The sequence below is a fragment of the Carassius carassius genome, chromosome 46 (assembly GCF_963082965.1).
Source record: "Carassius carassius chromosome 46, fCarCar2.1, whole genome shotgun sequence".
Lineage (NCBI taxonomy): Eukaryota > Metazoa > Chordata > Actinopteri > Cypriniformes > Cyprinidae > Carassius > Carassius carassius.
The window spans coordinates 18,195,522-18,220,856 of NC_081800.1; the positions used below are offsets into that span (position 1 = coordinate 18,195,522).

At 40.0% G+C, this 25,335-nt stretch overlaps 1 protein-coding gene across 1 annotated transcript in view; it reads right to left on the reverse strand.

Annotated features, from left to right (window-relative positions):
• Nucleotides 1-25,335, reverse strand: part of casz1 (castor zinc finger 1) — a 198,757-nt gene that overhangs the window by 133,923 nt on the left and 39,499 nt on the right. The window contains exon 3 of the mRNA XM_059541317.1: nt 18,198-18,306. The gene's annotated coding sequence lies outside the window, so the exon portion shown is untranslated. The remainder of the gene's footprint in view (nt 1-18,197; nt 18,307-25,335) is intronic.

Consider the following 25,335-nt stretch of genomic DNA (forward strand, 5'->3'; position numbering starts at 1 on the left):
ATCAGCACTAAGACTTTCACAAGATTTATCATTCATGTAAATCATGAATAAAATATTGCCTTGCCAAGAGAAAATGTTACATCTGTTTGGTGCATCCCAGACACCATGATGCAAAAAAATCCCGAACTGAAAGACATCGGTGACCATCTATACGAACAGAAAACGGACAGAGTTTATGGAACTAAAATGGTTATTTTTTTTCCTACACAACATGAAATTAGATTAAACATATGCTGAATTCATTAATATGAATAAAGCCGTTTTAATTTTGTTTTTACTGCACATTTGCATAAGCCTTTAGTTATGTACCAAATTATTAAGACGTTTGCCTCTTGACTTTGGAGTACAATTCTGCTGTCCAGCTTTATGTTGATACTTCATTATCCTCATGAATATTCACAAGCCAAAGCCACTTTAATACAGTGTTGTGAAAACACAGACAATATTTGTATCTCTTTTCACTTCTCATCCGCCCACGGTCTTCACAAGGGCGTTTTTTTGGGGGGGTTTTCACAGTAGGCTCTTCTTGTCTAATATACTACCATGCATATGAAAACTCACTGGCAAGTGGCTATAAATATCATGCATTAGTTTTATTAAAAATATTTTTGTTCCTACGATGTCATCACATGCAATTCAGTCTCCATCTCTCATTTAAAATACACTTTGATTTTTGTTTCAATGGCTTAATTCGCAGAATATTACACATATGTGGAGCAAATTGTGCGCAAGATGCTTTGCCTTCCTCCGGATGCATAAATAAGTAAGCAGTGACAGACAGAGTGTCATCTGTGAGGAGAGAGAGAGGGAGGGAAAGAAAGGGAGCATCAATGTTCCAGGAGGAGGAGGACGAGGTCGGGACACGAGTCGTGTGGACGCGGCCCTTTCACGTCGCCCCCGGCCACCATCACGTCGGCCTGCCCTCAGAACAGACAGCCAGGCTCTCATAACAGATGGAACTAATGATGCGCAACAAAAGAGATCATTTCACTGTGGTCCTGGGGAAGCCACAAAGAGAGCTGGGACATATGAATGATAGGCCAGCCAGTCACCATGGGTTAAATATGGGAAGCTTTTATGGAGGTGGAAAAGTGAATAGAAGCTCCCTGGCCCTCCTTCGTCCGCTTTGATGTCTCTCATAGAACCAGTGCACCACTTTTTAAAAGGGAAATATGAAAAGTGGAAGACTAGGGCCTCTGCAAGTCTCTTTTTCATCCTTTTTATGAGCCTTGTCAGCAGGAAATCCCCTGTTTTCTGAAGACGCATGAGTTCATGGTGAATGTACAGTTTGATGTTCTTGTAGGAGCACTGACGAATAAAAGATTGGAAGACAGTAATGCACTCATTGAGCATTTCAAAAAGCTTTCAAATAAACTCAAGAATAAACAATAAATATTTTTTTCTGCTTGCCCTGCCACATTTCCACGGGTCCAACTGCAAAGAAGCTTATTTTAATAAATAATCAAATAATTAATGATTTAATACATAACTAATATTAAATAAAAACAAAAAAATTACAATTATAAATATACATTTTAAATATATATACAACCCGAATTCCGGAAAAGTTGGGACGTTTTTTAAATTTTAATCAAATGAAAACTAAAGGAATTTCAAATCACATGAGCCAATATTTTATTCACAATAGAACATAGATAACGTAGCAAATGTTTAAACTGAGAAATTTTACACTTTTATCCACTTAATTAGCTCATTTAAAATTTAATGCCTGCTACAGGTCTCAAAATAGTTGGCACGGGGGCAACAAATGGCTAAAAAAGCAAGCAGTTTTGAAAAGATTCAGCTGGGAGAACATCTATTGATTAATTAAGTTAATTGATATCAGGTCTGTAACATGATTAGCTATAAAAGCTTTGTCTTAGAGAAGCAGAGTCTCTCAGAAGTAAAGATGGGCAGAGGCTCTCCAATCTGTGAAAGACTGCGTAAAAAAATTGTGGAAAACTTTAAAAACAATGTTCCTCAACGTCAAATTGCAAAGGCTTTGCAAATCTCATCATCTACAGTGCATAACATCATCAAAAGATTCAGAGAAACTGGAGAAATCTCTGTGCGTAAGGGACAAGGCCGGAGACCTTTATTGGATGCCCATGGTCTTCGGGCTCTCAGACGACACTGCATCACTCATCGGCATGATTGTGTCAATGACATTACTAAATGGGCCCAGGAATACTTTCAGAAACCACTGTCGGTAAACACAATCCGCCGTGCCATCAGCAGATGCCAACTAAAGCTCTATCATGCAAAAAGGAAGCCATATGTGAACATGGCCCAGAAGCGCCATCGTGTCCTGTGGGCCAAGGCTCATTTAAAATGGACTATTTCAAAGTGGAATAGTGTTTTATGGTCAGACGAGTCCAAATTTGACATTCTTGTTGGAAATCACGGACGCCGTGTCCTCCGGGCTAAAGAGGAGGGAGACCTTCCAGCATGTTATCAGCGTTCAGTTCAAAAGCCAGCATCTCTGATGGTATGGGGGTGTATAAGTGCATACGGAATGGGCAGCTTGCATGTTTTGGAAGGCTCTGTGAATGCTGAAAGGTATATAAAGGTTTTAGAGCAACATATGCTTCCCTCCAAACAACGTCTATTTCAGGGAAGGCCTTGTTTATTTCAGCAGGACAATGCAAAACCACATACTGCAGCTATAACAACAGCATGGCTTCGTCGTAGAAGAGTCCGGGTGCTAACCTGGCCTGCCTGCAGTCCAGATCTTTCACCTATAGAGAACATTTGGCGCATCATTAAACGAAAAATACGTCAAAGACGACCACAAACTCTTCAGCAGCTGGAAATCTATATAAGGCAAGAATGGGACCAAATTCCAACAGCAAAACTCCAGCAACTCATAGCCTCAATGCCCAGACGTCTTCAAACTGTTTTGAAAAGAAAAGGAGATGCTACACCATGGTAAACATGCCCCGTCCCAACTATTTTGAGACCTGTAGCAGAAATCAAAATAGAAATGAGCTCATTTTGTGCATAAAATTGTAAACTTTCTCAGTTTAAACATTTGCTATGTTATCTATGTTCTATTGTGAATAAAATATTGGCTCATGTGATTTGAAAGTCTTTTTGTTTTCATTTTATTAAAATTTAAAAAACGTCCCAACTTTTCCGGAATTCGGGTTGTATTATTATTATATATATAATATTATTAAATTATTATAAGTATTAAATTATTATTATTACTATCTATCTGACAATCTATTTATCTATCTACCTATCTATCTATCTGTATGTCAACATTTTCACAGGTCCCATTTACCATATAATTAATATAAAATAATTATTAGCCAAATCAATACATATCATAATCTGAATATTATTTATAATATTATAATATTATTTATCATATTTAAATCTACATATATTTTATTATTAGAATACATTTTGAAAGCTACATTAAAGTATCACCGTTGCCTTGAACCATCATTATTGTGGAAAACTACACTGTATAAAATGGAAAATGTGCCTTTTTCAAAATAAAAAGTTAAAAATTAAAAGTGGTCAATGTAAGAGACAATGCATCTGATATAACGAAACCCATCTGATTTCTTTCTTAAATGTTTAAGTTCACTTAAAGCTGAAGTAGGTAACTTTTGTAAAAATGTATTTGTGAAACCTGTCATTATGTCCTGACAGTAGAATATGAGACAGATAATCTGTGAAAAAATCAAGCTCCTCTGGCCCCTCCCAGTGGTCCTATTGCCATTTGCAAAAATTCGACCGCTCCCGGTAAGAAACAACCAATCAGAGCTGCGGTCCGTAACTTTTTTTGTGTTCAAGATTTACAAAATGTATATAATAAGCGAGTACACCATGAATCCATTTTCCAAACCGTGTTTTTAGCCTGTCCTGAATCACTAGGGTACATCTATAACAAGTGTTTATATTCTGACTATTTTACATTGCTTTGGGGGTACCGCGGCGGAGTAACCCGGTACCTTTGTTATTCTTCATAGACATAAATAGAGAGAAGTAGCTCCGGCTACAATGTTCTTCTGTAAGACGCAAGCAGTTCTGTTTATTAACCGCTAGAGCGTCAAAAGTTACGGACTGCAGCTTTAAGACATAACCAACAGTTCTTTGAGGATACTCACCAAGACAGGTATTTTGACAAAATTTTGTGTGTGAATTTGTCCATTCAAGCTCAAGAAGAGCAACTCAAGAAGGGCTGTGAGTCGCAGCTCTTAGATCTTTTTTTGCTTGCATGTTTAAATTGGCAAAGTGTATTTGTTCCTTCAAGTGCAAGAAGATGCAAAAGAGAACTCATTTTGGTGTTTGTGTGCTGTCTGAGACGTGGCTCTCTGTATGCGCATGAACACACCTCGCAAGTACTCAGTTGAGTCCTTTCGCATCTTGTGCTTGAAGGCTTTTAAATCTTTTGAATGTTTAAATTAGCAAGGCTTAAAAACACATTCAAATGATAAGCTTTCATGACGACGAGCAGCAGTGGCCCGTCAACTGCCCTAAGCATCTTTTATTCTGGCCTGAGCAGGGGGCTCCACCACAGCCGTGGGCTCCTATAATGGACACCACCTTTCAACCCACTAGCCACGGTCTTGAGTTAAGTACACAAAGAGCATTCTGATATCCAAACAGCCTAGATTTCAATGACAAAAGAAATCCCATATACCATTCAACTCCATTCAGACCATGATATCACGCTGTGGGACACCATCATTTAACTTCAGTTAGAACACTGAGGAAAGGGAAAAGGGCAAAGGTACCCTCACTTCCTAGAGCGGGCTCTTATTTAATGGCTTACTCGGCATCGTTCAGATAAAAAAAAAAATGAGCGTCAACATCACTTCCTCAAAGTCTGAACAATAATAGACTAGTTCACCCAAATAAGAAGATTCTCTCATCATTTACTCACCCTTGTGTTGTTTCCAAACCTGTAATGTAAAGTAAATGAGTAAATAATAAGAGAGTTGAACTATTCCTTTAAGTGCACATCAAGCAGACAGGACACGTTCCTTCTGCTGTTTAAAAATAAACAGAGGGGGAAAACAGCACACCTTCAGACACCTAGGGAGGGGATTTAAGTAAGATGTGAAGCGTTCAGAAGCTCAATCCGCTTCCCTACTTCCATACTGTAGATATCAGTGAAATTCCAGGCTGATGCTGACACGAACAGAGGAACGTGTCGTTATTAGCAGCAGGTTAGTTCTGATAACACTATCAGCCTCCTCCCCCCGGGCCAACGGTGTTGGGCCTAACCCTCAAATAAAGCCAAAGTGTCTCGACTCCCTGGGACATTAGCTCTGATTACAATGACCTTCATTATATCAGCTTATTATACACACTGCAGCATAAAGGAGAGGAGGTGGGGCGGCACGTTACAGGAGGATGCGTGCATGGCATGTGACTGACCGCAGTCACAGTGGTCCTGCATAATATCCTTGGCCGAAAAACAGGATATCAGGCCATTGTGCAAAAGTAAGGCAATTGTTCCCAAAAGAACAATGCTTGGAAGAGGTGCAAGATAAAATCCTTGTATTTCAATTGTTTCTTATTCAAAATTTTTTTACAATACCTATGTATTCAGAGTCAAAGTACACTAAAAAAAGAATGTGGAAACCAATATGTCTTTTTAGCATCTAATCTCAAAATAACCAAGTTGGATTTTCGATTCAATTCAATTTGTGATTTAAACTGGTTCAGTTTGATTAAATTCAGTTTTAATTTTAATTCATCAGGGTATATTTAAGTTATAATATCCATTTTAGTTACACAATGAAGAAATGTAGGGTAGTGTTTTAGATTGCGTCAAATAAGTAAATCTTTTTGAACTAGTCGTCAAAAGAAAAGGCTTATAAGGATCATTCACTTTAGGAACAGACTACACTGATCATGATGTATATTTTGATTTACTAAAAAAAAAAAAAATGCTTGATAAACATCATTTGTTCATGAATCTGACCAAACTGGCCAAGCTGTATGTTTTGAGTCACTAAAAACAACTGGTTTATACGAGTCACTTGTTTGCATCTTTACTTACTGTATCTTTTTAGTTCACTTAAAACAACCGATTTATAAGAGTCTTTTCTTAATGAATCTGAAAACACTGGTTACACTGTATATTTCGATTCACCAAAACAAATTTGTTCATTAAGAGTTATTTGTTCATGAATTGGACTACACTGTGCACACTGTAAAACAACCCGTTCACAAGAGTCATTCAATCATGAATCAAACTACATTGGTAGTTTTGCATGCTAAAACTACAAAATACAAGTTTTTAATGCTACAACTATTAACAAACAGCACGATTCCATGTTTTATATCCATCTGCATCACATGAGTCTTGTAAACAGGAGATCATAATGTCTTAATTTGCCTACAGGCGCATAATTCTGGTCACCTCAACCTGCAGTCAGAGCCAACGGATGCTGGCAGCGACTCTACATGGAGGATGGAAGCTGGACCGGGGCCCTAACGGAAAGCTCGGGTACTCTCGTCACCACTTAGCATACGGCATGCTTGTTAACTCCAATTTTCTGCTCATTCCCACTCACAGAGCCGCAGGGCTAACATTCTTCAGTTCTTGGCAGACGCACCCTCTGGTGGGGGTGACCACCCCATGAATGGCAGGGGATCGGGATAAAGACACAGAATTCACCTGCTGGCTCTTGCAGCATCCTTCTCGCTTTCCTGCTAAGTACTTACATGGAGACCTGCCTCTCCCTGTTCACTTAGCCTGGCTAACCGAGCATTGAGTAGTAGTGGTGCAAAGGGAGGGAGGAGGGCATCAGTGCAGTCTGCAGGGGGGCAGTGTGTTTGTTTTGTGGAGAGCATTCTAGGGAACAGGCTAAATCTGCTTGTTTTGGATTAGAGGGAATTGGGAGGCTGTAAGTACTGGTTTAGGTGATGACTCCTCAATGAATACTTAAGAAGTACAGACAAAAAGGCAGACATCATTGGATTATCTGAAACAATAATTTTCTTTCTAGATTTTTCTTCTTCAAAACCATTGTACGTGTATAGTTAATATCCTGCACTTTTATCATATTTTCGTTTTCACTACGAATAAAAAAAAAAATCACTTTTTGTTCTCCTCATTGTTGACAAAAACATCTTTTTTTTTTTTTTAATTACTTTTTTGAATATCAACAACGGCCAAAAGAAGAATGAATGATTTTAATAAAAACTTACCACTGACAAGAAAAAAAAAAAGTTAAAGGTGTCATCGTATGCCCAATTTCCACAAGTTGATAAGATTCTTTAGGGAATTAATGAAAAGTCTGTAACATAGTTTGGTTAAAATTTCTCAATGGTAGTGAGAATCTAGTTACACCCTTTTTACCCTGTCAAAAACAGCTCCTTTCAGAGCAAGCTGTTTTGTAGCATTTTCATTTAAATGTTAATGTGCTCTGCTGACCCCGCCTTTCTCTTCCCAGCCCTTCTCTGAGGGACTGTATACTTAACCGCATTCATCATGAATCTTGCTAATCAGCACATTATTAGGAAAGGCAATTTGCAAAGATTCATTACAAACCAAAAAAAAAAAAAGTTGGACCACAAATGATTTGCGAGAAAATAGACACATTTATGTAGATCGGGGGCGCGTTCCCTTTAAAAACAAATGTAATCCACTGTATCTTCAGCGGCATCAGATGTCGGGAGTAAATGACAACTTCTAAGTCCATTATTACATCCAACAACAGAACACCTAAATCGTTTAGGAGATATTCTTGTCTACATCTGCTCTGGCGGGACTGATGACAGCAACGGGTCTAAGGTAAGACGCCAGTCCAGTCTGTGCTGAAACACTACTGTGAATCAAACTATCATGGGAGGGGCTTGTCTGTGTGACATCACAAAGACAGGGATCTGAGATCGGCTTGATTTGAGAAAGAGGTAAAGATTTTAGTAGATAAAATTATTATTATTTTTTTTAATATTATAGGGTGGTTGTGTACACACACTGCCAACACACATTTCAGTTCAAACAACTTGTAAAATGTGCAAGTAGCATCCGATGACCCCTTTAACCATGCACTAACAATGCTTTTTCATAAGAACAGTCTATAAATAATGTGATAGTTTCAAATAATCCAATCATAGTCAATAATGTCAGGGATTCTGATATGTAAACTGAAGCGAAACAGTGAATGAACATTGTTTTAATGAAGTGCTTTGCTAGTGGGTGTAGCGTATCAGACCCGAACCAGACAAATTAAAGATTCGATCAGGACTGTGGTTGAAACATGAGGAGCCGAATTCCTCAGAAAGGCAACAGCATGTTGTAAATCAATTCCTAGTGCCACAAGTTAGAAGCAAGATAACCAACCAACCAACTCTTTCACAGAACAGCTTTCAACATTAACACCATTAGAACAATTATTGAAAATTTCAATTCGGAGAAGAGATTGTCAAATTTGGGGCAAGTAATCCAGATTGATGGTCAAAGTGATGCACAGCCTGACCATCACATGCAAACCCATGATAGTAATCATGATCACAAGACTCCCCCCATAGTATGTATGTGTTTCAATCTGGTTGCTTGAAACGTTTCTGACCATCAGTTAGGGCTGGACGATTATGGCCTAAAGTCAAAACCTCGATTTATTGAACATTTTACCTCGATTACGATTAATGAATGATTATTTTGTTTCTGTTTAGTTTTTTGCCACCATAGTTCACTTACAAGGTTTGTACTGTAAACAGGGCCGTAGTTGGGGTTTGCGGGGCCCCGGTTCAGGTTGTACCAGTGGGCCCTGTTTGAAAGTGTTTAATTTGTATGTTCGTTCTGTTTATTTGTTCATCAACATGCCCGCCACGTCCCAGAATGCAATGCGGCGCCCAAGCCCTATTAGCCGCGGTCACTTTAAGAGACAATGAATGCATCCAATATAATACACATACAATTTTTTTTTCAACTGTTTACTTTAACTTAAGACATAACCGACAGTTTTTTAGAACATACTATCCAAGATGGGTATTTTCACATATTGTTTATGTATTTGTCGGTACAAGAGCAAAAACGGTCAAATTCGGTGTTCAAGTGTTTTGAGACGCCTCTCTCTGGGTGAGCCTAAACACCAGAACACCGCAGTGCTGAAGTGGGCTCTTACACATCTTTTTCTGTTTGGTTAAACTGCAATATGTTTTTGTTCGTTGAGGTGCAGGAGAAACTTAAAGGAGAACTTTGCAAACGAAAGCACAGTTCAATGTTGCTGTCTGTGAGACGCGGCTCTCTCTCCGCGTGCGCACAGAGCACAGCGCGCGAGTAACCAGCTACTCAGTTCAGCTTTTCCGCGTCTTGTGTTTGAATGCTTTAAAGTATTTTAAATGATTACACTTGCAAGTTGCAAGGCTTAATAACAGGTGAAAATGATACGCTTTCGTGACAACACGCAGCAGCGTTCTGTCAACTGTCCTGAGCGTCTTTTTAGACTGGCCTCAGCCAGACGGTTGAGATCGACTATTAAAGGTGGGATATTTTTTCCTATTGAAAGAGCGATCATAGCTCACTATCAGCAGTTATTAGGGCCCGAGCATCGATGGTGTGAGGACCCTATTGTATCTGCTTTGTTTATTATTATTCCGGTTCTTCTTCTTCTCCAAAATGAATCCAATTTTTGAGGGCTTAAACATGCTCAAAAAGTCATGAACCTTTGCACACGCTTCAAACCTGGTGAAAATTTTAGTCTAATATAGGATTCAGAAGATGGTGTGGCAAATAGCGAAGATCTTGAGTTTTTGTCGAAGGGCGTGTCCGTGGCGGCCTGGCGAATTTCGATGATTCGCCATGAAAAATAAAGTTGCTATAACTCAGACATACAATGTCCAATCTTCCCCAAACTTCACATGTTTGATAAGACTCCGAACCTGAACAGATTGACATGCCCACATTCAGTTATAGTCACAGCGCCACCTATTGGCAACAGGAAGTGACATATTTTACACTGTGACGAACTACTCTGAGAAATTTTATGACATTGTAATAATAAAAACTCCGTAATCTTCGGGAAGAAGGAGGCGGGAACCGGCGGACAATCAAAATGAAACTTTAATAATCACGAAATAAAGAGAGGGGAGAGAAAAAATAATAATTCTGGTTCCCAGACGCACTCCAGCCCACCAGCCCACCGCCTCGAGCGTCCATGGCGGCATCCTCCTCGCCTGCTCGATGGCACCGCGGATTCACCACAGCGGCGAGGGATCTTCAGCAGCGCATCCCTCCTTCTCCCGGGCTTCGGCACCACTGTAATAATAAAAACTCCGTAATCTTCGGAAAGAAGGAGGCGGGTACCGGCGGACAATCAAAATGAAACTTTAATAATCACGAAATAAACACAAAACAGCGCATCAGCCCCCCACACAGACGACTGATGCGCACAAAATAAAACCAAAACATAAAATAAAATAAAGCCCAGGCCTGGTCCTCTCTCGTCCTTCACTGTCGTCGCTCCAGTTTTATATCCTTCCATCTCCTCTGTGGGACTCGAGACCGGTGGTGGGTCGCATGTGTCGCTGATTTCCCAATCACTCCACCGGCCTCGCTCGTGTTCCCACATCCCTCGGCCCCGCCCCACTCGTCACAGACATCAATGTCTTTTTTGTGGTCAGTCTAATCTAAAGGCCTGTGCGAAGTTCAGTTGTGAAGATCTTTAGTTTTCGTTAAAAGGCGTGTCCATGGCGCCGTGACGAAGTTCGATATCTCGTCATGGGAATAAAAGATGTTATAACTCAGGCATAAAATGTCCGATCTTCCCCAAACTTCACATGTGTGATAAGAGTCCTGGCCTGAAGAGATATGAAGGCCAATATTCCATCGGGTGTGGCAAAATGGCTCGATAGCGCCACCTATACACTTTCAACGGAGTGCGCCTCGAGCTATGTTTCATGTACATGTACGAAAATCGGTACACACATGTAACAAACCAATACCTATGAAAAAGTCTCCTGGTACGAAATCCGAATCCCAACAGGAAGTCGGTTATTTTGAATTTTCTCTGCAAAATTTGTGTTGTTTTTGCCATTTCCAGGGGTTGTACTTTAACAAACTCCTCCTATAGATTTATTCAGATCAACACCAAACTTGGTCAGTGTAATCTAAAGGCCTTTGTGATGTTAAATTGCGAAGATCTTGAGGTTTCGTTTAAGGGCATGTCCATGGCGGCCTGACAAATTTTTATGTTTCGCCATGAAAAAGGAAGTTGCTGTAACTCAGACATACAATGTCGAATCTGCCCCAAACTTCACATGTTAGATAAGACGTCTGCCCTTAACAGATCTACATGCCCATAATCAGTTGTAGTCATAGCGCCACCTGCTGGAAACAGGAAGTGACATATTTTACGCTGCGACAAACTACTGCTAGAAATTTTTTGACATTAATGTATTTTTTGTGGTCAGTCTAATCTAAAGGCCTGTGTAATGTTAAATTGTGGAGATCTTGAGTTTTTGTTAAAGGGCATGTCCATGGCGCCATGACAAAATTTGATATCTCGCCACAGCAAGAGAAGTTGTTGTAACTCAGCCATAAAATGTTCAATCTTCCCCAAACTTGACATGTTCGATAAGAGTCCTGGCCTGAACACATCTGAAGGCCAATAATCCGTTATAATGATAGCGCCGCCTGCTGGCAACAGGAAGATTGCAACATATATGGAATATACTTTGATATATTCGACTTGTATTTATGACTTTAAATGCATATTTCTCACCATTCACCTTTTTACTAAAGCAACTCGCTGGTGGTGAGCCCGGGTGTGAGGGCCCGTTCATCGCTGCTTGCAGCTTTAATTTTATCTATGTTCGTGCTCACCCTGTGGTCTGTGTGGGTCCTAGCGCCCCAGTGTAGTGATGGGGACACTATACTGTCAACAAGCACCGTCCTTCAGATGAGACGTTAAACCGAGGTCCTGACTCTCTGTGGTCATTAAAAATCCCAGGAAGTCTTTCTAAAAGAGTAGAGGTGTGACTTTGGCATCCTGGCTAAATTCGTTCCCTGGAAGGAACACGGAGCCGAGGGATAAACGAAACAAGGATTTATTAAATAAAACATAGGCAAGGTAAGAATCAAATAACAGGTGGCAAGTGGCAAGTGGCAAGTAACAGGTAACAAGTGGACAAGTAGACAAGTTAACAAGTAGACAAGTAACAAGTAGACGAGTAGACGAGTAGACGAGTAACGAGTTGACGAGTAGACCCGACAAAACAGAACTGAAAGGACAAGGCTTAAGTACAAACGATAATTGGGAAAACACAGGTGGATGGCATGACTAAATTAACCGGGACATGGAACACATGGGGAAATAGAATAGACACACCTGGGAACTAATCAAAACCGAACACGGAAGACAGAAACTGGGTCACAGGGGCAAAAACACACAAAATGAGTCCAGGTGTGTGACAGTACTCCCCCCTCCCGGTAGGTGCGTCCTCGCACCGTAGAAACAACAAAGGGAGGCCAGCAGACAGGGACCACAGAGGAAGGAGCCAGGGAGGAGATGACAGAGGGAGGAGCCAGGGAGGAGACAGGAAGGATCTGAAGCAGGAGGCACCCAGCAGGACCCAGGCCACAGCCATAACGGCCCAAGGTGGGGCCGACGGAGGAAGGAGCCATGGAGGAGGAATGGTCACCGACTCCAGGGACTCGACCCACGGCAACGGAGCAAGTGGAGGAGGAGCACGAGGCGGAGACGGAGAGCCGAAGAGCCAGGGTGACGGGGAGGAGCCGGAGGTCCTAGGCGGAACTGATGGCTCTGGTGACTGACGCGGCGATGTGGGTCCGGAAGGCCGCGGTGAGGCCAGAGTGACCGAGGACTGAGGTGTAGCCGAGGGGATGAAGGAGCCTGACGGAGCCGGATGGACGGAGGGATGAGGCGAAGCCGGAGGAGTGGAGTCCCGAGGCATAGGATGGACGACGCCAGACCAAGGCGGAGCCGGAGGGACGAGGGAGCCAGGCAGAGCCTGCGGACTGCCGGGCCACGGCGGAGAGGAAGGAGCTAGGAGCCATGGTGGAGCCGACGGGTCAACGGGCCGAGGCGGAGTCCAGGCCTCAGAGGCTGGAGGCGGAGGTGAGGGAGACGCCGACCAAGGCGTCGCTGGAGGATGGCGGTCCCGCTGAGCTCGCACCACAATGATGGTAGGCTGAGGGCGAGCAGAGGGGCAGCCAGACGACAGCGGAGGAGGAGGCAGGAGTGGGTGGGAGGGTGGTAATTTTGGAGGAGCAGGCATTGGAGTAAGCTCTGGGGCTGGAGCCCTTCCTGGGCTTAACGGAGGATCAGGAGCCCGTCCTGGGCTTAACGGAGGATCAGGAGCCCGTCCTGGGCTTAACGGGGGTTCAGGAGCCCATCCTGGGCTTAACGGGGGTTCAGGAGCCCGTCCTCGGCTTAACGGGGGATCAGGAGCCCGTCCTGGGCTTAAAGGAGGATCAGGAGCCAGTCCTGGGCTTAACGGATGATCAGGAGCCCTTCCTGGGCTTAACGGGGGTTCAGGAGCCCGTCCTGGGCTTAACGGGGGTTCAGGAGCCCGTCCTGGGCTTAACGGGGGTTCAGGAGCCCGTCCTGGGCTTAAAGGAGGATCAGGAGCCCGTCCTGGGCTTAACGGAAGATCAGGAGCCCTTCCTGGGCTTAACGGGGGTTCAGGAGCCCGTCCTGGGCTTAACGGGGGTTCAGGAGCCCGTCCTGGGCTTAACGGGGGTTCAGGAGCCCGTCCTGGGCTTAAAGGAGGATCAGGAGCCCGTCCTGGGCTTAACGGAAGATCAGGAGCCCTTCCTGGGCTTAACGGAAGATCAGGAGCCCGTCCTGGGCTTAACGGAAGATCAGGAGCCCGTCCTGGGCTTAACGGAGGATCAGGAGCCCGTCCTGGGCTTAACGGAGGATCAGGAGCCCTTCCTGGGCTTAACAGAGGATCAGGAGCCCGTCCTGGGCTTACAGGAGGATCAGAAGCCCGTCCTGGGCTTAACGGAAGATCAGGAGCCCGTCCTGGGCTTAACGGGGGAACAGGAGCCCGTCCTGGGCTTAACAGAGGATCAGGAGCCCGTCCTGGGCTTAACGGGGGAACAGGAGCCCGTCCTGGGCTTAACGGGGAATCAGGAGCCCTTCCTGGGCTTAACAGAGGATCAGGAACCCGTCCTGGGCTTACAGGAGGATCAGGAGCCCGTCCTGGGCTTAACGGAAGATCAGGAGCCCTTCCTGGGCTTAACAGAGGATCAGGAGCCCGTCCTGGGCTTACAGGAGGATCAGGAGCCCGTCCTGGGCTTAACGGAAGATCAGGAGCCCTTCCTGGGCTTAACAGAGGATCTGGCATAGGTGAATCGGAAACCCCCTCATTTTGACCCATTTGGCGCTCCACATTCTGCTCCCTCGTGGTGGGCAGTGTCGCCGGCTCTCGCACCTGGTCTGACGGGTTGCTCTCTGGCTCTCCGTCATCGGTGGGCTCGGGCTTATGCCTCGTACCGTGGGGAGATTGTAGGCTGGGCTCTGGGTCCAGAGTGGACCTGGCGAGATCCTCCATTGGGCCGACCGTGAGAGGTGACCCATTTCTCACCAGATTCCACTCTATAAATGCGGCGAAATCCTCCCGAGGACCATCTTCGGGCGACAACGCTCTGCACCTGGAGTTCAGGCTGGCGTGATAAAAGGTGCAGAGCGCGTGGTCCGGGTAGCTGGTGGCATTAGCTATCCAGAGAAACCGTCTGGTATGGTCCTCGAGAGACAGTCCCTCCTGCTCCAGCAGGAGGAGGAGGTATTCGGGGCGATAGAGGGGATCCATGACACACTGCGGAAAGAAAAAGACTGTGAAAAAACGGAAAACAAAACGGAGGGAAAACACGCAGTTTTTAACTTTTTAGGTCGGGTCTTCTGTCACGGCTTATGCTGCTGGAAGGAACACAGAGCCGAGGGATAAACGAAACAAGGATTTATTAAATAAAACATAGGCAAGGTAAGAATCAAATAACAGGTGGCAAGTGGCAAGTGGCAAGTAACAGGTAACAAGTGGACAAGTAGACAAGTTAACAAGTAGACAAGTAACAAGTAGACGAGTAGACGAGTAACGAGTTGATGAGTAGACCCGACAAAACAGAACTGAAAGGACAAGGCTTAAGTACAAACGATAATTGGGAAAACACAGGTGGATGGCATGACTAAATTAACCGAGACATGGAACACATGGGGAAATAGAATAGACACACCTGGGAACTAATCAAAACCGAACACGGAAGACAGAAACTGGGTCACAGGGGCAAAAACACACAAAATGAGTCCAGGTGTGTGACAATCATGTTCTCCTAACAATCCCCATATCTGCTGATTGGCTTCATCACTATGTCTCCTCTCCACCAGTAAGCTGGTGTGTGGAGGGCGTTCTGGCGCACTCTGGCTGCCGTCGCATTACCCAGGTGGATGCTGCACACTGGTGGTGGATGAGGAGATACCTCCTGACAATGTAAGCGCTTTGAGTGCCTAGAAAAGCGCTATATAAATGTAATGAATTATTAATTATTATTATTATTATTATAAAGATCAGATAAAGGTAAATTAGCACAGTACCAGTACGAGTGATTGCGTGTGTGAATTAGTCATACCGTCTCTATATTATTTTGAAGCTGTGGGTTGTAAATAGCCTAGTTCCTTCAAAAGTCGAAAAAATATGCTATAATAAGTTTTGAGATTCTAAGATACTTTAGTGATAAATCACAGGACAGCGCTGATAACTGCGTTCCTCTGTGCGCGTGATTTTCACAGCTACTGTTTATATCAGTGTTCATGCCACAATGCAGCTGCGCAAAGATTGGAGCTCGATATAATAATACACATCCGATCGTCTAATCGCTTGAATGTCCAAACCATAAAACAAATACAACTGACAAAGTTTAGTGAGGACTCAAGGCTCACCGCTCGCGCCATCACTATGTGTTGAACCGGCGTTCACCTCCGTGTTTTGCTTTTATGCCACTGATTGGCAGAATCATGTGGCTACACAAGGGGGTAGTATTAACAGGAAATAACCGAAATAACCGACATGGGAAAATTACGTCGGTTATAGGTTCTTAATTTCGGTTTCGATTACTTTTCGATTAATCGTCCAGCCCTACCATCAATTATTTCTCAAATGTATCATATTCTTGTTATAGGAATCTTGTCCAAAATTATACCCTGCAAGAGCGGGAAAATTCGGACCACGTGCTTGATAAGATAACATATGATTTATGATACCTCGAGCAAAGACAATATCTAATTGGTCAAGAAAACATCTGAGGTATGGCCAAAAGGCCAGTTTAAATACTCAGGACACCATCAAATTTTGCTTTTAGCTTTTGCTCCTAGCTTTTGCTATTAGTCATGCTTTTAGTCATCACTTTTACCGTTCTTTGAGCGCGGTTCCAGTGTGCTTCGTTCTGTACGCCTGCTGCTACTTCGCCACGATGAGAAGAAACACCACCTAGTCTCATCAAACTTCACTTCTATTCTTTAACTTTAGTTTCTTTTCTTTTCCGTTTGAGAGTTTCGTGTTCTGGGCTAAGATTTGTAACGCTGTGTCTCAAAGTCTGACCTCGAGTACCTGTTCAACTTAAACCAGCCCACAACTCCACGCCGTCAGACAACGCCCAACCATGGGCTTCCTAAGACGTCACTTTAAATACTGAACTTCCAGCCAATCAGCAACCTCGGGAAACCCCCTTTTCAATGACAACAAAGGGAACCCCCTTTACACAGGCTACGCAAGTAACCTCCAGACTCTGATCGGTACTGGTGTATCTAATATAATTTTAACCTCACTGAGGAACTCAATGCGAGGGTTAACTAAGTGATTGATGGCTGTTAACTTGGGATTCCACATTTTCATTCTCTTAAACTCATTCTTCCCTAACTTTCTATCTTCCTGCAACTTGTGTGAATGTGTGAGTGCGTGTGCTTATGTGTTAGATTAGTTTATATGTCTTAGATTTATCTAATAAAGCCTTATTCATATTGAAAAGAGAAGTATCTTGTTTTTTCTGCTTACAAGTTAATGTCTTAAACTGCCGATCGTGTTACTGTGATAATTAATAGTGTATTCACTATACTTTGGATATTAATATCCAGTGCAGAGTTGATGTTATACGGCTCGTTCAATTAATCGCTGGCCGTCTCAGTGATCAGCCGTAAAACAGTGATTCTGTTCAAATTCCCTTTAAAATCTTAAATGATTCCCTTTGAGCTAAATTTACCTGTTTCCCTTACATGGGTTAATTAACTCACCAAATGCATCCTATACAATGAGCAAGTCACGCTATAAATAAAATCTTTCTGTGACTAAAGCACAAGCAATTTACTAAATTCTGCGGCAATGTACCCATTAAATCACAATGTTATTTCAGGAACATTTGCACTAGGAATGTCTTTGCTAACTAAACTGACCAAATTGAAAGGATATAATCATCAAAAGACAAAAACTAAAACAATTTAATTTACTAAAAATTAATACAACTGCAGAAAGATATTCAATGCATTAGGTATTCAATAGATTTAAGCTTGGATGATTCACGTGATCAGTTCCTACATGTTTTATTACTAGATAAAGTTGCATTTACGTCTCAGGATTGTATTTATGGATTGAGAAGCGGATCTAGTGGCAGATGAACAGGCACCTGGTGAACATTGAGCGCTCCTGGACTTTTAGGGCTTAATTAATCACCGCCTCTGGGTATTATGACAGGGCTTCTCTGTGTGTGTGACTCAATTAAGTTGTTTCGTGAACTAGAGGTGTGACTTCAACATTGCTTAGAGTCACTACTATCACACAAGCTGTGGTTAGCATTAGTGCTTTGGGTGAACTGAGGCAATTCCAAACATAGTCATGTCTTCATCTGCTTCATTGACATAACACAGAGAGGTGAATCCCCTGAAAAGTTACGCCACTTTAGCATTTGTCATTCCAAATGCTAAAAAACCTGCATCCTATTCACTAACCACCCAGAATCTGGCTTAAATAGCCATTATATGTTGGTATAGTGTCAAACCATGCATTTATGAATCAAGTCATTGTTTACATGCATAATTTCGGCCAGCAGAACTCTTTCTTAGTACTGCACTTAAAAATGTGCTAACAAAATTAGAAATGGATCCGAAAACATGCTTTACGCTGTCTGATTTGACTTTTTAGTAGGTAACTGGCCGTTAAAACAGTCATTAGTAAACTATTGATGCATTATGGTACATTGTGACACTGACCTTCAAGAAATATTGAGTGCTCCAGTTTTGAATTTGTTCCTGTGGGTCTTCTTGCCAACAGTTAGCTTGCACTTTCACACCAGACTCTTACAAAGCTGTCTGTTGACGCCTACAAGGACACAGAGAACAGTTATTGGCTACATATTTTACCACTAAACCATAAACGCAAACAAAGATTTTGATGAACTTTTAAAAAATGCCTCCCCTACACCACTTTGACAAATAAACATTCAGTTTGTGTGCGTTTTTAATGCATCTTTTTATACCAGTGCTGTCAGTGGCTTGCATCGTACTCAGAATTTTATAAACAGCGCTGTTTCCACAGCACAGTAACTACTTTCATTTCATCGTAAAACCTGTCAAAACTCCAATTAGATGTTTAGAGAGAAAAATACGACTTTCAATTTGCCCAAACAAACCACTCCGTAAGTTAATAAAAAGGCATTATCATTTATCTTGTGCTCTAATTAGATTGTATATTTATGCATGCTATCCTTTCAAGAGAAACAAGCGTTTGTGGGTAAAACACAAGGGGAGTGCACAGAATATCTGAAAAAGCGGGAAAAAGGGAAATAAGTAGTTTTCGGAATCTATATGTTAAAGAGCTTTAATATGTTTTTGTTGTTGTTGTTTTTTTTAACAGGTGAAGTCTGTCTCATTTCATATACCTATAAATATAAAACAGACCCAGTGAGCTATTTTTATTTATACTAAAATACTGATCCACTTTAATAAGCTTTTTGTTTTAAATAAAGGCTGGAAACAACAGAATTAAAGGCTTGAAATTCCAAATTAAAGGACAGACTAATAACCAGATGATTTTTAGACTAGATAAATACATTAAAACCTAATAAATAAAAGTAATCATTGCAGCTAGTAATTACAATGCTAATTATATTGCTAATTAGCTTATTGTGATGTATACTGTGGATGGGACCTTCACCACGCATCAGATCACACAGAAACAAAGTCAAAACGGACTTCGGCCTAAATGGTAAGAGCACTACTGATGACAACATGTTTGTTATAATATTGATTGCATATTAACATCCAAATGCCCTACTAGCAACATATTCCCACTGTCCATGTGACCGTTGTAGAATGACATTACTGTAAAGACCTTTCTTTGGTCTTACAAACTGAAGAGGTTGATTAATCAGGTCCTCAAATTATTACTTCTTAAACAATCTTGGTTAACCTACCGTAAGAATTTTGACAGATTAATACCATTTAAAAAGTCATTTATTTATTTTCAGTAATTTATCAAAATATTTAAAAAGGTTTGCTGCATGATTAAAATACGCTACACGTATAATATTTATATCTTTTTAGGAAAAAAAAAACATAAGTCACATTTTATTATTTAATTCAGAAATAGGCCTAATGCCGATGCAAAATGTTTAAAAACATTACAATAAACACTGTAAACATAGCTAGGCTATTTTAGTTCCCCTTACTCCACAACAAATCCTTTCAATTAACAGTATTTAGAAAAAAAGATTTAAAAATATAAGAATCCATAGCTATATATAAACAACAAGCAATAAACAACAACAAATGAATTTATTTAGGCTAAAACGAAACTGAAACTCATTCAACACAAAATCAAATGTTCCCGTATTTGCAATGTATTTGAATCCCAAAATATTATTTATTATGTAGCCTACTTCACTCGCATTCCAATATCCATGTAATACAAAATGTTTTGCATAACATCACGGCGGTATGGTGATAACGCTTAATGGCACAGATTTCACTAGTGTGATTTCCATATGTTTGACTGACTGTATGTTATAATGATAATGAACAAGCTGCAATGCCAAGGACACAATGCTTAACTGTGTATTCAGAGCCAACACAAACACTCAGATTTGTTCTAACTAAAAGGTGAAAGCAACTACTCATTTTAGTCATAAAGATAATCGGAATTGTAAAAGGTTTCCCTTTACTTGTGTACATTCACAATAAAAACAAATTGTTGTGCTTTTGTAAAATAAACCTAAAGAAAAATAGGATGCCGCTTTCTGCCGTCTGGTTTCCTTTTGCGCAGAACAAAAATGATGGCATGCTAGGCTACTTGTTGCACAGTTTTTCTCTCGTTTTCTTAACCCACTGGGGTCAAAGGGTGTTTTAGGGCCCTGGAGAAGTTTTGGCATGCCCTAACATTTGTGTTTTTTTTTAGTATCTTAAAAAAATATTAATGGATAAAGTCTGATAACACTGTATTCAGCAAAAACTGGGCTACAATAATATGTGAGCAACATTAATGTAAATGTTTGTGTTTTTGAGAAAACAATGTTTATGCGTGGTTAATGAAAAACTAAAAAATTTAAGTCACTGAAATAAGGCTTTTGAGAACTGGATGTGGTAGACTAGAGTTTTGGCTACAAATGGTGTGAAAATTATCATATTCACTCGTTCACAGAAAACAATATATTGATTTAACATTTGTAAAACATGTTTTGTGATACAATGCCCTTATGCAAGGGAGTGACAATGGCCATGAATATTTAGAGAATCACACCTGAGAGACAAAGGGCCTCCCATAATGGGGCATTAATATGAATGTGACTTCATATTGTGGAATGTGGCAGGTACGAAATAGTGTGAGGAGAGTAAAATAATGTGGGTTTTTGATTATTATTTGTATGTTATTTACAACACAGTATAATACAAATATAAACAGTAAAGTTCAAGGACACATGATTGAACATAATGATCTGAACAATGAGACTTGAACACCCCCTTTGTGCCAAACACTCATAGACTCTAATATAATAGTGTTAACACTACTTTTATATCTTGTGGTCTTATATAATAACAATAATAAAAATAATCATCATCATTTTTATTATTACTATTATAAAATAATCCCATACTCAGAATTTGTGCTCTGCATTTAACCCATCCAACTGCACACACACAGCACTGAATAGTGAACACACACCCAGAGCAGTGGAAAGCCATTTTTGCTGCAGCGCCCGCATCTGTTGTAATTGTGCTATTGTGACATAACTTCTTCATATTTTACTAGGTAGACTTTTCGCAAACTATAATTCCTGACTACGTATGAAATCAAGTTTTGATTATTTGTGTCATGTCATTGTCAAAATGTCTCACAATGTCAGGATGTGTTTAATGTTTAAAAAAAATATATATATATATAAATATATATAAATATATTATACATACATACATACACACACATATATACATATTCATAATCTAAAAAAAAATATTACCAACCCCAAACATTTGAACAGTAGTGTAATGAAACATTGGGACACTGTAGTGTTAAAAAATTATTTTAACTTCCTTAAAAAGAAGGGAGGGCTTAATAATACCAGCATTTAATAAAACAATTAAATAATCCCAAAATAAAATGAAATAAAATAATAAAATAAATAACACAAAATTGTACATTTTGTAAATTAGGTTGCCAAATTTATATAAAAACCAAACAAAAAATGATATAACAGGAATGGTTATTGCGTGCTTTGAGAGTGCGATGTTTGACATAAAAATATTCACTTCATTATGCTTGAGGACGGGATGACCTGTCGTGACAAGAAATGTTTTTAACTACATTTTTTAAGCATGATCTCACAAACAAAACAAAAAAAAAGAAAGAAAAGAAGAAAGCACACACCCAAAAAGGCACAAGAGAAACCAATCATTCTTACTGATGTCACAATATTAAATAAATGAATAATGATTTATTTACACATATGCGTATTACCGTAGGTATGATTCACAGAGATTCACACTAAATAAATTCTGTCATTGCATTGATCTGGATATTTATCTCCATATGGGGGGATAAAGTATGTATTGTGAACTTCGGGGTATATGAAGGCTCTGGCTGATGAAAAGAAAAAAAAGAGTGTATGTTTGCATTGCCAGGTAACCGTCGTGTTTAGATCCGTGGTCACCTGTTATACAGGAAAACCTTATCTAGGTTTGTCATTGTTCAATAAAACAATGTTTATCTTTTCAGAGGTTAACGAAAAGAGGGTGGCAAAAAAAAAAACTGGCATTTTAGTTCAATAAGGAAAGGGTTAGAAAACATAACACACCCTCTGATAATACAGGTAAGACACTGCGTCAGGAATAAGGAAAGTTAATGACAGAGTCTGTTCATCCCTCAAAATGAAAGAATGAATTTTTTGGGATATCTGCTGATCTGTGCACGCAAATAACAACCTGTGACTACAGCTGCATGGCTTAATCACAGCAATACAGGGAGGGAATATGTAACATGCCAACTTCTCATTATCAAATCCAAATTAATAATTTTCCTAACAATACACCACCTGTCTCCACCTGTGCCATTTTCAGCACTTTGTAGAAAGAGAGAAATGCAGGTTTAAACACATTGGTACAGGAGTGTTGACATGGGCTTGATGATAAAAATCTGAACTGTTACATAAAATCTCCCTCTGTTCCCTTCACTTTCTATGACCCACCCTGCTGATAACAACAACACATTTCCAAAACTCAGGGGAAGGTCACAAGCATTCAACTCAGAGTCTAACCTAGAAGAGCTGGATTTTTCCCCGAACCACACTATTTACATCAGGTACCTCCCTGACTTGAATCAATTATCAATGCTCTCGAACACACATGAAAAGGAACATGTGAATACCATTTTGTGCAAGTTCTGCAATGCTGAATGAGTCATTAATACTCATCGCACATCCGCAACAAACAAGTTGGTTTCAACTAAATCTTTTCTGAACGGCGGATCTGAGAGGAGAAGGGATCAAGCTTTATTCTTGCTCCAGATGTAACGAGATCATTCCTTCTTTTTATCTATTAATGATTTCAAAGGCTTCCAACCACTATTGCTTTTATTCCCTGGAATAAAACCCAGCTGCTCTCTTTGTAGTGAGTCTGTGTGGGTGTATGTGCTTTTGGTGCGACGTGGAGGGGGTTGGGAGGGAGGAGAAGAAGAGAGAGGGAACACAAAAAAGGATGAATATCCCTGTTTTTTTCAACAATAATATTCAAATTTTTCACTCTACAACATATTACTAATGAGTGTTTTTACAAGCTATCCAAGTGGTAAAACTAATTAGCGTGTATGACCCTAATAAACAAATTATATAAACAATTTATGACAGTCCACAGAAGGAGTACAATTTGGTCTATAGATTTTTTAACATTTTTTAAAGCATTAGAAGCACACATTCTGTTTTTGAAACTACTCCTAACTTAAAATTAGCTTAGCCTGAAATCTAAATTATTCAGTTCATTCGTTATTCAGTTCATTACCCTTCTAAGGGGTACTTATTTGTTAACTTGTTTTAATAAAAAAAAATTATAATAATAAAAAGCATTCAGCTGTGCAGTTTGCAAACAGTCGTTACAGGATGATTTATAATTTTCACCTTAACTTTCCTTAAAAATATATATATATGAAAGGAGTATTTGTTTCAATTGTTTCAAACTTCTCTGCAGTACTGAGTTGAGAAAAAAAATAAAAAATTCTACACAAACTCAAAAAAAAAAAGCATTTGTCAAGCTCAAACATGCAACTTTGACAACTGCAAACAAGGTTTGCTTTTAAATGGAATTTAATTTATACATTTTACTACTACTATTATTATTTATTTAAAAATATTACATATAAATTTTGACGTTTAGTATTGTTTATCAGCATAAATTATGTTTTTAAACTTCATTTAGTTTTGTAAGTGTTGCAAAAACTGAAACTGAAAACTATCATTTAAAAAAAGATATATGACCTACTGTAGATGACAACAACACTTATGGTTCAGCAATAATTTTAAAAAGTATCTGTTTTGGATTTGTATTTAAAAAACATACTGTTTTGTACCTTGTTTGTGAAAAGCACCTTTTAGAGTTTGTTGTGTGCCCTTTCAAACTCTGTGCAGTTTGCCTAGAAAGACAAATGTGCCCCGAATGGGTGTGAATGTGCTTGTTGATTACGCATGCGAGGAGTGCCACAGTCTTTTATTGGGGAATTTACACCCTTGGTGTGATTTATAGAAATCAGTAGTGCCCACAAAGCAGTAAAACTAATTGTTTCTTCCATTTTTAAAGTAAATCCTCCATTAAGGAATCAGTGGGTAATAAAGAGCATTTTTAATCAACCCTCTCTTGCACTTGCCTACCGTACAAAGCAAGCTTTAACTGCTGAGAACAACATAGACTAAAATATTAGGACATCTCATAAGTGACTGGGGTTTTGCAACACTCAGCACCTTTTCTCAACTCTTCTGCTCTGACTTTGTTAATATATTATAGGAATGACATGTACAGTATATGCATATGTTACATATTATTTGGGTCATCTTGTATTGTGTAAAATAAAGATGTCCTCAGTTAATCCTACTATCATTGGGAAACATGTGACTCACCGAGTACTTCAAATCCATCTTTACCTTTTTCTTCAAGAAAACTAAAGCCAAAATTCCCTGGGAACAAGTTACACCCAATGGACCAGCCAATAGCGAACAAACAATTCAGCCCAGAAGGAAACACACACACACATATATATATATATATATATATATATATATATATATATATATATATATATATATATATATATATATATATATATATATATATATATATATATATATTTATGTATATGTATTTGAATAATATATTTCACATAAAAGACCTTTACATATAGTCCACAAGTGAAAATAATAGCTGAATTTATAAAAAATGACCTTGTTCTAACTACCATTAAGTCCCTTGTTTGTCCTGAACAGTTAACCTGCCCGCTATTCTTCAGAAAAATCCTTCAGGTCCCACAAATTCTTTGGTTTTTCCAGCATCTTTTGCATATCTGAACCCTTTCCAACAATGATTGTATGCTTTTGAGGCCACTGATGCTCCAGAGGGAAAAATTATGCATTAAGACCCAGGGGTGTAAACTAATCACACAGTCATTGTTGGAAAGCATTCAAAAATGCAAAATATGGTGGAAAACAAAATAATTTTGGGCGCCTGAAGGATTTTTCTGAAGAACAGTGGGAAGTTTAACTGTTTAGGACAAACAAGGTACTCATGAACAACTATCACAAAACAAAAACAAAAAAACAGGTTTGGATCATCCAGGTAAGAACACAGTGTTAAGAATAAAAAATATAAATATATATAT